The following is a 12,278-nucleotide window of genomic DNA, read 5'->3' on the forward strand; positions in this document are numbered from 1 at the left end:
CCACTTCCGCAGGGGAGCGGCACACCGCCGGCCGGCTTTCTCGGGGGCTGCACGGGTGTTCCTTCAGCTAGATGTTCCCCATAGATGTTCCTGGTGCATGCCGTCTCTCTCCTCCTTTATAGTCCTCCTCCGCCAATCCTAACTCGGCTGCCCACACGCCGAGTACGCTGCTCTCCTCCAATCAGGAGCAAGTCCTACAGTTAATTGGTTGAACTGGAGGCAGCTGTGCGGAAGCTGTTTACTTCTCTCCCAGCGCCATATTGTGGGAGAGCAGATGCATAGAATAAGTCTTAATTCCAGTAACAGTCTAGTCCGGTTTGCTCCCCACAGATCCCCCTTTCTTTTTATTTTTGGCGTTGATACGCGCCTGTCTTCGGTGTCCCGTGGCACACACTCTGCTCTACTTGCTAGAGTTGCCACAGGCTCTTACAAGTCCTATCAATCAGGAAAACCGAATCCGGGTCCTCTCTTCGCCATTGTAAGGAGGTTTTTAGGCGCTGATGCGTGCCTGTGTTCGGTGCCCTGCAGCGCATGCTCTGCTCTGCCTGCAGGGGACTTACAAGACCTATCAGGCAAACCGAATCCAAGCCTTCTCATTGCCTTATTGTGGGGGAGACTTATTAGTGTTGGTTTGTGCCTATCTTCGGTGACCTGCAGCTCATACTCTGGTCGAGCTGCTTGCTGGCGCTTACCGCCTTAAATCAGGCAGACCGAATCCAAGCTTAATATTGTTGTATTGTGGGGAAGCCTTACTGATGTTAATTCGTGCCTGTCTTCGGTGACCTGCGGCGCATAAGCTGCTAGCTGCCCGCAGGTGCTCATCGCCTCACTTGATTAGGCAGACCGAATCCAAACTCTCACATTGCAGTGTTGTAGGGAGGCCTTTTTATTTCTCTATTTCTCTATCTCCGGGCATTCCTATTTCTCCCATTTTATTTCTATCTTCCAGCATTCCTATTTTTCTCACTTTACTTCTAAACTTCTGTTTCTCTTATCCCTGCGGCTTTCCGGCACCTCGCCCCGCCGGCGGGTTCCCGGCTCTGCGCCGCTTCAGCCCGCGCGCCTCTCTCATCTGCGCAGCTTCCCGGCTTTGCGCGGCTCGGCTTCGCGCGCTCCGCGGTCTCCACGCTTAACCCTTTCGCGTCTGAACCACGGCCTACGCCAGCCCCGTTCCCTATCTATTCACGCCCCGTGCTCTCTGCACGCGGCGGCTTCCGCGAGTAACACAGCGTAGCTTACGTGTCCGCCACTAGCATTCAATCTAAGTTCCCCGGGCTAGCCTGGCGAATTCAACCCAGCGTACGTCTCCGCCCCACGGTTTGGCTTCCCGTCCTTTGCTCCCCGGGCTAATCAGACGGATCCCAATCTGGCTTACGTCTCAGCTTCTGGTTTCAACTTTTCGCCCCCTATTCCCGGGCTAACTTGAGAATCCCAAAGTGGCTTTCGTATCCGCCTCGGCCTGCCCCCCGCGGCTTCAATTTCCCTAACACTTTTCTCTACCCGGTATGTTTCCCCAAGCTTTCCTCCAACGATATTCCTCCCTCATTTCTCCTGGCCTCTCCCCACAGTCCGCGTCCGAGTCTGTTTGTTCTAGCTTTCACTTTCGCTTTCGACCTTAGAGATTCCTCCCAGCTTCCCCCCGTAGTCCGTATCCGAGTCTATGCCTAGGCTTTCAATAGCTTCTTCCGGCTCCTTTTTCGTCCGGCGTTTCCCTAGGCTGTTTCGAGTCTATGCCTAGGCTTTCAATAGCTTCTTCCGGCTCCTTTTTCGTCCGGCTTTTCCCTAGGCTGTTTGCTAATCTCTCTCTCCGGTATTTTCCCAGTTCTTCCCGTTTCTTCCCTCCTAAGTTTCCTATCCGTCCTAGGTTTCCTAACCGAGCTAGGTTTCCTATCCGAGTCACGGCACCATTATGTCGCTCCCCCTCTTCGTGGAGGAGCAACACAGGACCCTGCGCTGTTCTTTCGTCTGCTCGGCCCTCCCCGGGTTTGCTGCTGGTTCTTCCCGGGTTGGCTACTATCCCTTCCACCTCCGTGGAAGGGCAGTTCCCCCTGGCCGCATTCCCCACTTCCGCAGGGGAGCGGCACACCGCCGGCCGGCTTTCTCGGGGGCTGCACGGGTGTTCCTTCAGCTAGATGTTCCCCATAGATGTTCCTGGTGCATGCCGTCTCTCTCCTCCTTTATAGTCCTCCTCCGCCAATCCTAACTCGGCTGCCCACACGCCGAGTACGCTGCTCTCCTCCAATCAGGAGCAAGTCCTACAGTTAATTGGTTGAACTGGAGGCAGCTGTGCGGAAGCTGTTTACTTCTCTCCCAGCGCCATATTGTGGGAGAGCAGATGCATAGAATAAGTCTTAATTCCAGTAACAGTCTAGTCCGCTTTGCTCCCCACAGATACAATGCAGGGCATGTTGTTTCCACTCTAAATGGCAGTGGCTGCTGTAAATAGTGGTTCTATACTCTTTGTGTCTGCCTGGCCATCATTTGATTGCCAAGGTCCTGAGATGGCAACAAGTTTTGCCTTCAGCTAAGTCCTTTAAAGAGAGCCCTAAATGCCAGCAACCTCTTGCAGAATGGGAAGAGAAGAAATTTAGTACCAATAGAGGGTATTATTGTTTGTTCTTTTTTTTTTTTTTAAGATTGATTTATTTGAAAGAGTTACAGAGAGGTAGAGACAGAGAGAGAGGTCCTCCATCCACTGGTTCACTCTTCAGATGGATGCAATGTCTGGAGCTGTGCTGTTCTGAAGCCAGGAGCTTCCTCCTAGTCTCTCACGCAGGTGCAGGGACCCAAGGACCTAGGCTATCTTGCACTGCCCTTCCAGGCCATAGAAGAGAGCTGGATCAGAAGAGGAGCAGTCGGGACCAGAACTGGTGCCAATATGGGGTGCCGGCACTTCAGGTCAGGGCATCAACCCACTGCGCCACAGTACCGGCCCCTAGTTTTTGGTTTTTAAAGGATCTAATAAGCATCATTCTTTTCCCTGATGGAGTGACCAACCTATGGAAACATATGACAAAAGCCTGAGAGGAGTTGCTACATAGCACATTTAGTCAGCTTCAGATCACTTTAAAACTATAGTAGTATAACATTCTTTTTTTTAAAATTAATTAATTTATTTGAAAGGCACAGTTTTAGAAAGGCAGAGTCAGAGGCAGAGAGAGAGACAGAGAGGGAGGAAGGGAGGGAGGGAGACAGGGAGACAGATAGAGAGGTCTTCATCTGCTGGTTCACTCCCCAAATCGCTACAATGGCTGGAACTGAGCTGATCTGATCTGAAGCCAGGAGTCAGGAGTTTGTTCTGGGTCTCCCACATGGGTGTAGGGTCCCAAGGACTTGGGCCATCTTCTACTGCTTTTCCCAGGCCATAGCAGAGAGTTGGATAGGAAGTGGAATAGCTGGGACTTGAACTGGCACCTGTATGGGGATGCCGGTAATGCCGGCAGCAGCTTTACCCACTATGCCACAATGCCAGCCCCTATAACATTCTTTTTTTTTATTTTTTGAAGCTTTTATTTAAAATGCAAATTTTATAGATACAACTTTAGGAATATAGTGGTTCTTCCCCCCATACCCACCCTCCTATCCCCACTCCTGGCCCACCTCCTACTCCCTCTCCCATCCCACTTTTCATTAAGACTCATTTTTAATTAACTTTATATACAGAAGATCAAGTCTGTACTAAGTAAAGATTTCCAATTTGCACACACACACACACACACACAAAACATATAAAGTACTGTTTTGAAAATAAGTTTTGCAGTTAATTTTCATAGTACAACTCATTAAGGAAAGAGGTCGTACATAGGGAGTAAGTGCACAGTGACTTCTGTTAATTTAACAATTGACACTCTTGTTTATGATGAGTGATCACCCGAGGCTCTTGACATGAGCTGCCAAGGCTATGGAAGGCTCTTCTGCCCACAAACATTGTCACTATTTAGACAAGGCCATAATCAAAGTGGAAGTTCTCTCCTCCCTTCAGAGAAAAGTACATTCTTCTTTGATGGCCTCTTCTTTCCACTGAGGTCTCATTCACAGAGATCCTTCATGTAGGATGTTTTTGCTACTATGTTTTAGCTTTCCATGCCTGAAATGCTCTCATGGTCTTTTCAGGAATATATGAAGGCCTAAAGGGCTGATTCTGATGTCAGAGTGTTACTTAAAGGGATTGTCATTCTATGAGTCTGCTGTATGGACTGCTTCCCATGGCTATAACATTCTTAACCATTGGTTTCACAAAGGTATAAAGCACAATTTTATATAACTATATTTGCAGTAATACTGACACACATAGACATTCCCTTTTTTCTTCTTTTTATTTGGTTTTTGAATTTTAGTTCCCACATATAAGAGAGAACATGTGATATTTGTCTTTTTGGGTCCAGCTTATTTCACTCAGCATGATGTCCTTCAGTTGCATCATTTTGCTGCAAGTGGTGGAATTTCATGCTTTTTCTTACAGCAGAATAATATTCCATTATGTGTATGTACCAGATTTTCTTGATCCATTCATCTGATGATCGACATGTTGGTTGATTCCAAATTTTGGTTATTGTGACCATGCTGCTCTGAACATGGTAGTGTAGGTATCTCTTTGACATGTTATGTTTGAGTCTTTTGGGTATATACCCCATACAGGAATTGCTGGATAATTTGGCAAATCTATTTCTAGTTTTTTAGAGAAGTTTCTACACTGTTTTCCAAAGTCTTTGCACTAATTTATATTTTCACCAAGAGTGGGTAAGTTTTCCCCTTTGTTCACATCCTCACCTGCATGTATTATTCTCTGTGTTTTGATTTTTACTCATTCTGACAGGGTGAAGTCATATCTCACTGTGGTCTTGATATGCTTTTTCCCTGATAACTAATGATGTTGAGCATTTTTTCATGTATTTATTGGCCATTTGTATTTCCTCTTTTGAGAAATGTCTAGTGAAGTCCTTTGCCATTTCTCCACTGGATTGGTTGCTTTTTGTTGTAGAGTTTTTAAAGTTGATAATATATTTATTTGGGATATTAAACCTTTGTCAGATTGGTGGTTTCCAAACATTTTTTCACATTTTGTTGGATGCTTTATCACTCTATTGATTACTTCCTTTTCTGTGCAGAAGCTGAGCATGATAGAGTCCCGTTTATTTAGTTTTGCTTTTGTTACTTGTGCTTTGAGGGTCTTAACCAAGAAGTCATCTCCTACGCCATTGTTTTGGAATGTTTCCCATATGTTTTCTTCCAGCAACTTCATAGTTTCAGATCTCAAATTTAAGTCTTTGATCCATCTTGTGTATGGCAAGCGGTGTGGATCTAATTTCATTCTTCTGCTTATAAATAAATCCAGTTTTGCCAGCACTATTTGTTGAAGAGACTATCCTTACTCCACTGAATAATCTGAGCACTTTTGTCAAAAATCAGTTGGCTGTATTCAGTGGATTAGTTTCTGGGCTCTCTGTTCTGTTCTGTTTATCTGTGTGTCAGTTTTTATGCCAGTACCATGCTGTCTTAATTACTATAGTTTTCCAATATGCTTTTTTTTTAAAAAAAAAGATTTATTTTATTATTTATTTGAAAGAGTTACACAGAGAGAGAAGGAGTGGCAGAGAAGGAGTGGCAGAGAGAGAGAGAGAGAGAGAGAGGGAGGGAGGGAGGGAGGTTGGTCGGTCTTCCACCCACTGGTTCACTCCCCAACTGGCTGCAACTGCTGGAGCTGCACTGATCCAAAGCCAGGAGCTTCCTCTTGGTACCTGACATGGGTGCAGGGGCTTGAGAACTTGGGCCATTTTCTCCTGCTTTCCCAGGACATAGCAGAAAGCTAGATTAGAAGTGGAGCAGTCAGGACTCGAACCAGCGCCCACATGGGATGCCAGCACTGCAGGCAGCAGCTTTACCTGCTACACCACAGCCCCAGCCCTCAATATGCTTTCAAATCAGGTATTGTGATGTCTCCGGCTTGATTTTTCTTGTTTACAATTGCTTTGGCTATTTTGTGTCTTTTATAATTCCATATGAATTTTAGTATTGTGTTTTCTAGTTCTATAAAGAATGTCATTGATATTTTAATAGGAATTGAATTGAATCTGTAGATTGCTTTAGGTAGTATAGAAATTTTAATGATATTATTTCTTCCAGTCCATCAGCAAGGAATATCTTAACATTTTTTTGAATGCTTGATGATTTCTTTCATCAATGTTTGATAATTCTCATTGTAGAGTTCTTTCACTTCTTTGATTAAATTTATTCCTAAATATTTGATTTTTTGTGGCTATTGTGAATGGAATTTCTTTCTTGATTCCTCTTTCTGTGGGTCCATCATTGGCATATAAAAGCTACTATTTTTTGTATGTTTATCTTGTAATCTGCCACTTTACTTAATTGGTTTATCAATTCTAACAACTTTTTCATGGAGTATTTAGGTTTTTCCTTCTATAACATCATGTTATCTGCAAACATGGATAATTTGACTTATTCATTTCCAATTTTGATGCCCTTTATTTTTTTCTCTTTCCTAATTTTTCTTTCTTTCTTCTTTTTAAAGATTTATTTATTTATTTGAAAGGCAGAGTTACAGAGAGGCAGAGGCAGAGAGAAGGATGTCTCAATCTGATGTTTTCACTCTCCAAATGGTCACAATGGCTAAAAGCTGTGCCAATCAGAAGCCAGAAGCCAGGAGTCAGGAGTCAGGAGTCAGGAGCCAGGAGCCAGGAGCCAGGAGCCAGGAGATTGCTCTGGGTCTCCTACATGGTTGCAGGGGCCCAAGGACTTGGGCCATCTTCTACTGCTTTCCCATGCTGTAGTAGGGAGCTGGATCAGAAATGGAGCAGCTGGGACTTGAACCAGCACCCACATGGGATGCCAGCACTGCAGATGTGGCTTTATCCGCTGTGCAACAGCGCCAGCCCCCCTAATTTTTCTTGTTAAAACTTCAAGTACTGTATTGAATGAGAGTGGTGAAAGTGGACATCCTTGTCTTGTTCTAGATCTGAGAGTAATTCTTTCACCTTTTCTCCGTTCAGTATGACATTGGCTGTTGGTTTACAGTTTTGAGGAATGTTCCTCTTATACCTAACCTGGGGAGAGTTTTTATCATGAAGGGTGTTTAATCTTAGCAGACGCTTTCACTGCATCTGTTGAGAGGACGATGTGGTCCTGGTTTCCCTGCTCCAAGCCTGGCAGTTGCTCTGACAGCTCTCCCAGCTGAAGTAAAAGTTAGCAGGTGACTATGAAATTCCCTCTAAGCTAAAACTGGGAGCACTGTGCATGCAGCAATTTCTTCCTACCTTAAAGTGACAAGATGGTGGCTCACAGCCAGCAGCTGGCTGTACCATGTGGCTGCCTCTGTCAGTATCTCATCTTTTCTCTGTATGTTCCACAAAGTCCACATTATTTTTTTTTTCTCACTTCTTCACAGAAAATTTCTGTCAGTCAAACCTCTGGAAATGTAGTCCATCCTTCATTCTTTTCATACCACAGAACAGCTGAAGTTTGTGTGGCTATATCCCATTCAGCCATCTTGGATACTGGAGTCTTATTTTTTAACCCATTCAACCAGTCCGTATCTTTAAATTGTGAGAATTTAGGCCATTTACATTCAAGGTTTTTATTGGTAAGTAATGACTTGTTTGTGCTATTTTCCCATAAATATTCCTATTGTTTGCTTTGGATTTCCTTTGTACTTTTACTAGGAGGTTTTCTGCCTTCATATTCTTTAATGATGCTGATCATTCTTCTCTGTTTGTGAGGCTGGCTGGATGGTGACAAATTCTTTCAATTTCTGTTTGTTTTGAAAAGTCTCTATTTTACCTTCATTTATAAATGAGAGGTTTTTTGGCCTGACAGTTTTTTTCTTTCGGGACTTGGGCTATAACTCCCCATTCTCTCCTAGCCTGTGGGGCTTCTGATGAGAAATCACCTGTCAAACTAGAGATTCTTTGAAGTTAGTTTTTCATTTCTCTCTTGCACATTTTAGGATCTTTTCTTTATATTATATTCTGAAAATTTGACTACAGGGCTGGTGCCTACAGTGCCAGCATCTCATGTGGGTGAACAAGACCCCAGCAGAAGGAACAGGCCATCAAGGAGAGAGGAGCCTTTCTCTGAAGGGAGGAAGGAACCTCCACTGTGATACGGCCTTGACTAAACAAGAACTTAATACTTTACCCTTTTAGTATTTTTTTATGTTCTACTTAAAACTATTGGTTGAACTCTGTAATTAATACACAATTATTCTTAGGTGTTTAATTAATGCTATAACTAGTACTCAAATAGTATTTTACACTTTGTGTTTCTGTGTGGGTGCAAACTGTTGAAATCTTTACTTAATATATGCTAAATTCATCTTCTGTATATAAAGATAATTGAAAATTAAAAAAAATAAACAGATATTGATTGTTAAAAAAAATAAACACCCAAGAATAGTTGTGTGCCAATTAAAGAGTTCAACCAATGGTATTAAGCAGAACAAAAAGAATACTAAAAGGAATAAAGTAGTAAGTTGTTCCTCGATAGTCAGGATAAGTCACTACCGTATTCTTAACTCATTGTCAGCTTCTTAATCTGCCTGAAGCATGTCCACGTACCACAGGTTAAGAATTCCTGCTCTAATCCAGCCCATTCATTTGAACAACGGGGATTCATTGACTCAGCAAGAGGTCACCAGTATCTGAAGCCAGGCAGTCCACCGTCAGTCTGCTGCTGCTCTTCTTCCACCAAAGTCCCCTCATATTCTCATACTATTGATAGCCACTCAGCAATGGATAAACAATAAGTAGGACGCCTAGCAGACCCATAAGCAAGGCAGATGCATGTTTTCTTGGGGTCTGTAGCCTGCTTAATTAAGTATAGCGAGGGAAAAACCACATGTGCTCTATCGCTGTCAGGATCTGCTAAAGGCCCACAGGCTGTGCAGTAGGTGTTCTAAGTTGTGGTTCCCTCACAGATCCTGCTCTCAGGCTACAGGCACTGGGGCTTCAGCTCATACTTTGGCTCCTGGCCTTTATTCCTCATCCTGGAAGACTTGGAACAAGCCAGGAGGTCCCTGGGAAGGTACCTTGGAGAAAGAATTCACTGTTTGTCCCAGACTAGTCTTCCCTTGTCCCCATGTTGGCTGTGGAGAATGGTCCGGCTTTCAGGGCAGCCACGTACCCAATTCTCAGCGGCAGCAGGTTGCCTGGCTATCAAGAAGCTGAAGTCTTGTAGGGTTGCAGGACCCATCCCAGGGAGGGTAGCTCCTGGAGTCTGGAGGAGGGTGGGGGAGAAAGAGGCAGCAACCAGGCAGACGCCCAGATCCCTAACTGGGTGAATGTGCCTCTATGGGGGTGGGCCTGGGGCCCTCACGGTGCAGCTTGTTCATGGGTACTGCTCTCTGAGTCTTGCAGCTCCGGAGGGCTGGAGAAGGGCTCAACGTGCTGAGCTCCAAAAGCACCATCTGCCCGGAAGGCCAGTCCCACTGTGGCTGGAACCTGTGGCCATGCTCTCTGGCTGGTAAAGCCACATTCTCCCAGCGTCTTGTAGGCATCCAGAAGCTGGTTGGCCTTGCACAGCTGTTGCTCATCGGGCAGCTGCTTGAAGATGCCCTGGATGTTGCGCTTCGGTTTGAGCATGGTACTTGGTTCCTCGGCATCACTGAAGATGGTGATTTGGTGATGGCAGATCATGAGGAGAACATCCATCACACTGGCTGCTTCTCCTCTTGACACGCAGGTGCTGGCAGATGTGTTTTGATGAAGAAACCTACAGGATCTTCTGTCAAGGGATGGACAGGTCCAAGTGGGACAGCCGGCTGCACTGAGCTACTGCACAGACACTGCCTATTTAAGACGGCGTGCAAGGGGAACAATAAGAACAAGGAGAGAAGAGGAGTGATTCTATTATTCATGCCTGTATCTTGAAGCTAATCATTGTAATTTCCCGTCTAAAAATGCTGCTTGCTCAGAGGAAACGACCGTATTCTAATAAGTACTTGTTTATGAAACCTGCAGTAATTGGATTGGAATGTGAGTTATTAAACTGTGTATGGGGTGGTGCTTCTTGCCAGATGTTTAATGATTACGTTCCAATGTACGGGGCTTGCCTGTCGCCTGGGAAGATAATACTCCCAGGGAGAAAACTAACTGTGGGTTGGAGCGAGGTTGTCTTTCACAGACTTCTGAAATAACTGGGATGAAGAGATGCTTGCAAATCACAGACTTCAGCTGCCTCATTTTAGAGATGGGTAGACAGACCTCGTGCATAAAGGTCAAGCTCAGGCTGTTCAGTGATCACAGTGACAATTAATTGCTCCTTTGTGTCCTCATAGTACTCAAACATTCCTTATGCCAGAATCTTCAACTTGGCTTTGTCAACTGCTATTTCTTCTTCCTTCCACTGGGAGAGGTTAGAAAGTAAACCCATTTTTGTTGAAGCTAGGATGCCTGTTGCAGGGGAAGTCCTACTGCTTGGTTGTTCTTGCCTGAGACTTTCCCGCAGCGGTGCCTATACAGAGCCAAGGTGGTGGCAACATGAGTGTTCAGAAGCTGCTGTGATGGCTGAATGCATCGTGTCACTGTATAGTTAACATCTACTAGGGCTGGAAGGGACAGTGGTAGCTACAGCCTGTAACCTTGGAATTGCAGCAGTGGTAGCACGTCTTGGAATGCCATGGTCTCAGCTTCTGTCCCTCCTGGCCCTCTGGCTTTTGGAGTGCTTATGGCATTGGTAATTCCCTGTGTTAAATCTCCTTTGACTTGGAATATTTACAGTGATTTTTTTCCCTTTGTATTGAACTCTGACCTACACATATCTCTGTGCTAGTACAAATCATACTTATTGTGATGGCCAATATTCTTTATTTCCTAAGCACTTATCTTACCTTTCCTGTGTCACACAGAATGTAGCCCCATGTACATCCTCCTAGAACCTTAAGCTCAGGAAGTCCAAAATTAATATCAGTATCTACCTCGTCTCCATACTTGCTCTTCCTATTGAGTTTTCTTTGCCCATACTGTTCCCTACTTCTTTGTAACTCAGGTTTGGATAAATCTTTGATTTTCTCCTACTGCGCTCATATGTAGTCACTGGTCAAATCTTAGTATTTCAGTGATATGCAGGCCTGTTGGTTTTAAATGACACATATAGATCGGACTAATGAATAAACTTAATACAATCACTTCCATAGCTGGAACTCAGCTTCAGGCATGGTTGGATCTAGGAATTCAGACCACACCATCAAGATTTGTTTGTTCTCTTGTTCTCCAGGCTGGACTTTGTGCCGATTCCTCTCTAATGGTGCACTCATGACCCTTGGTAGCTCCAGGCTTATGCATTCCTTATGTTAAGCCATGTAGTGGTAAGGTTAATCTTTTCTAATATTTCAAATAAAGTCCTAGGAAAAGTCTTTTGGGGGTGAAATTGAACTGCCTGCTTGTAATCTTCGGCATTTCAGAGTATTACCTTATTTGCAGGTGTAGTTAGTTAACTTACCATAAGGTCATAATAGAGCAGGATGGGTCCTTAATCCAACATGACAGGTGCCCTCCTAAAAAGAAGAGAGAGACACAGAGGAGAATGCTGTGCAAAGACAAAGAGACATAGGGAAGAGGGATAAATGTGAAGATAGAAGTAGAAATTAGAGTGACATCAGCTGGAGCAAAACACACATGGGACTACCAAGTTTGGAAGGGACTTGGGAGGGCGCCTGGCCCTGCAGACACCTTCAGTTTGGACTTCTAGTCTTCAGACCTGTGCTGAAATAAATCTGTTGTAAGCCACCCCATTTGTGGTTCTTGGCTTTGGCATCACTGTTGCCAGGAGACTGGAATAAGATGATTGGCCATGGCTGGCGCCGCGGCTCACTAGGCTAATCCTCCGCCTTGCGGCGCCGGCACACCGGGTTCTAGTCCCGGTCGGGGCGCCGGATTCTGTCCCGGTTGCCCCTCTTCCAGGCCAGCCCTCTGCTGTGGCCAGGGAGTGCAGTGGAGGAGGCCCAGGTGCTTGGGCCCTGCACCCCATGGGAGACCAGGAAAAGCACCTGGCTCCTGGCTCCTGCCATCGGATCAGCGCGGTGCGCCGGCCGCAGCGCGCCGGCCGCGGCGGCCATTGGAGGGTGAACCAACGGCAAAGGAAGACCTTTCTCTCTGTGTCTCTCTCTCACTGTCCACTCTGCCTGTCAAAAAAAAAAAAAAAAAAAAAAAAAAAAAAAAAAGATGATTGGCCAGGCCTGGGATGTGTGCCATCACATGTGTCATTTCACTCAAATGACCTCGCCTGGGAGGCAGATGGGGAGGGAATGATAGTTCTGTCCGGGAAAA

General features: G+C 45.2%; 1 pseudogene; it reads right to left on the reverse strand.

Moving 5' to 3' along the window:
* Positions 1-9,323: 9,323 nt before the first annotated feature.
* Positions 9,324-9,662, reverse strand: LOC100348383 (elongin-B pseudogene; annotated as a pseudogene).
* Between the last annotated feature and the right edge of the window lie 2,616 nt (positions 9,663-12,278).

The sequence above is a fragment of the Oryctolagus cuniculus genome, chromosome 6 (genome assembly GCF_964237555.1).
Source record: "Oryctolagus cuniculus chromosome 6, mOryCun1.1, whole genome shotgun sequence".
Classification (NCBI taxonomy): Eukaryota; Metazoa; Chordata; class Mammalia; order Lagomorpha; family Leporidae; genus Oryctolagus; species Oryctolagus cuniculus.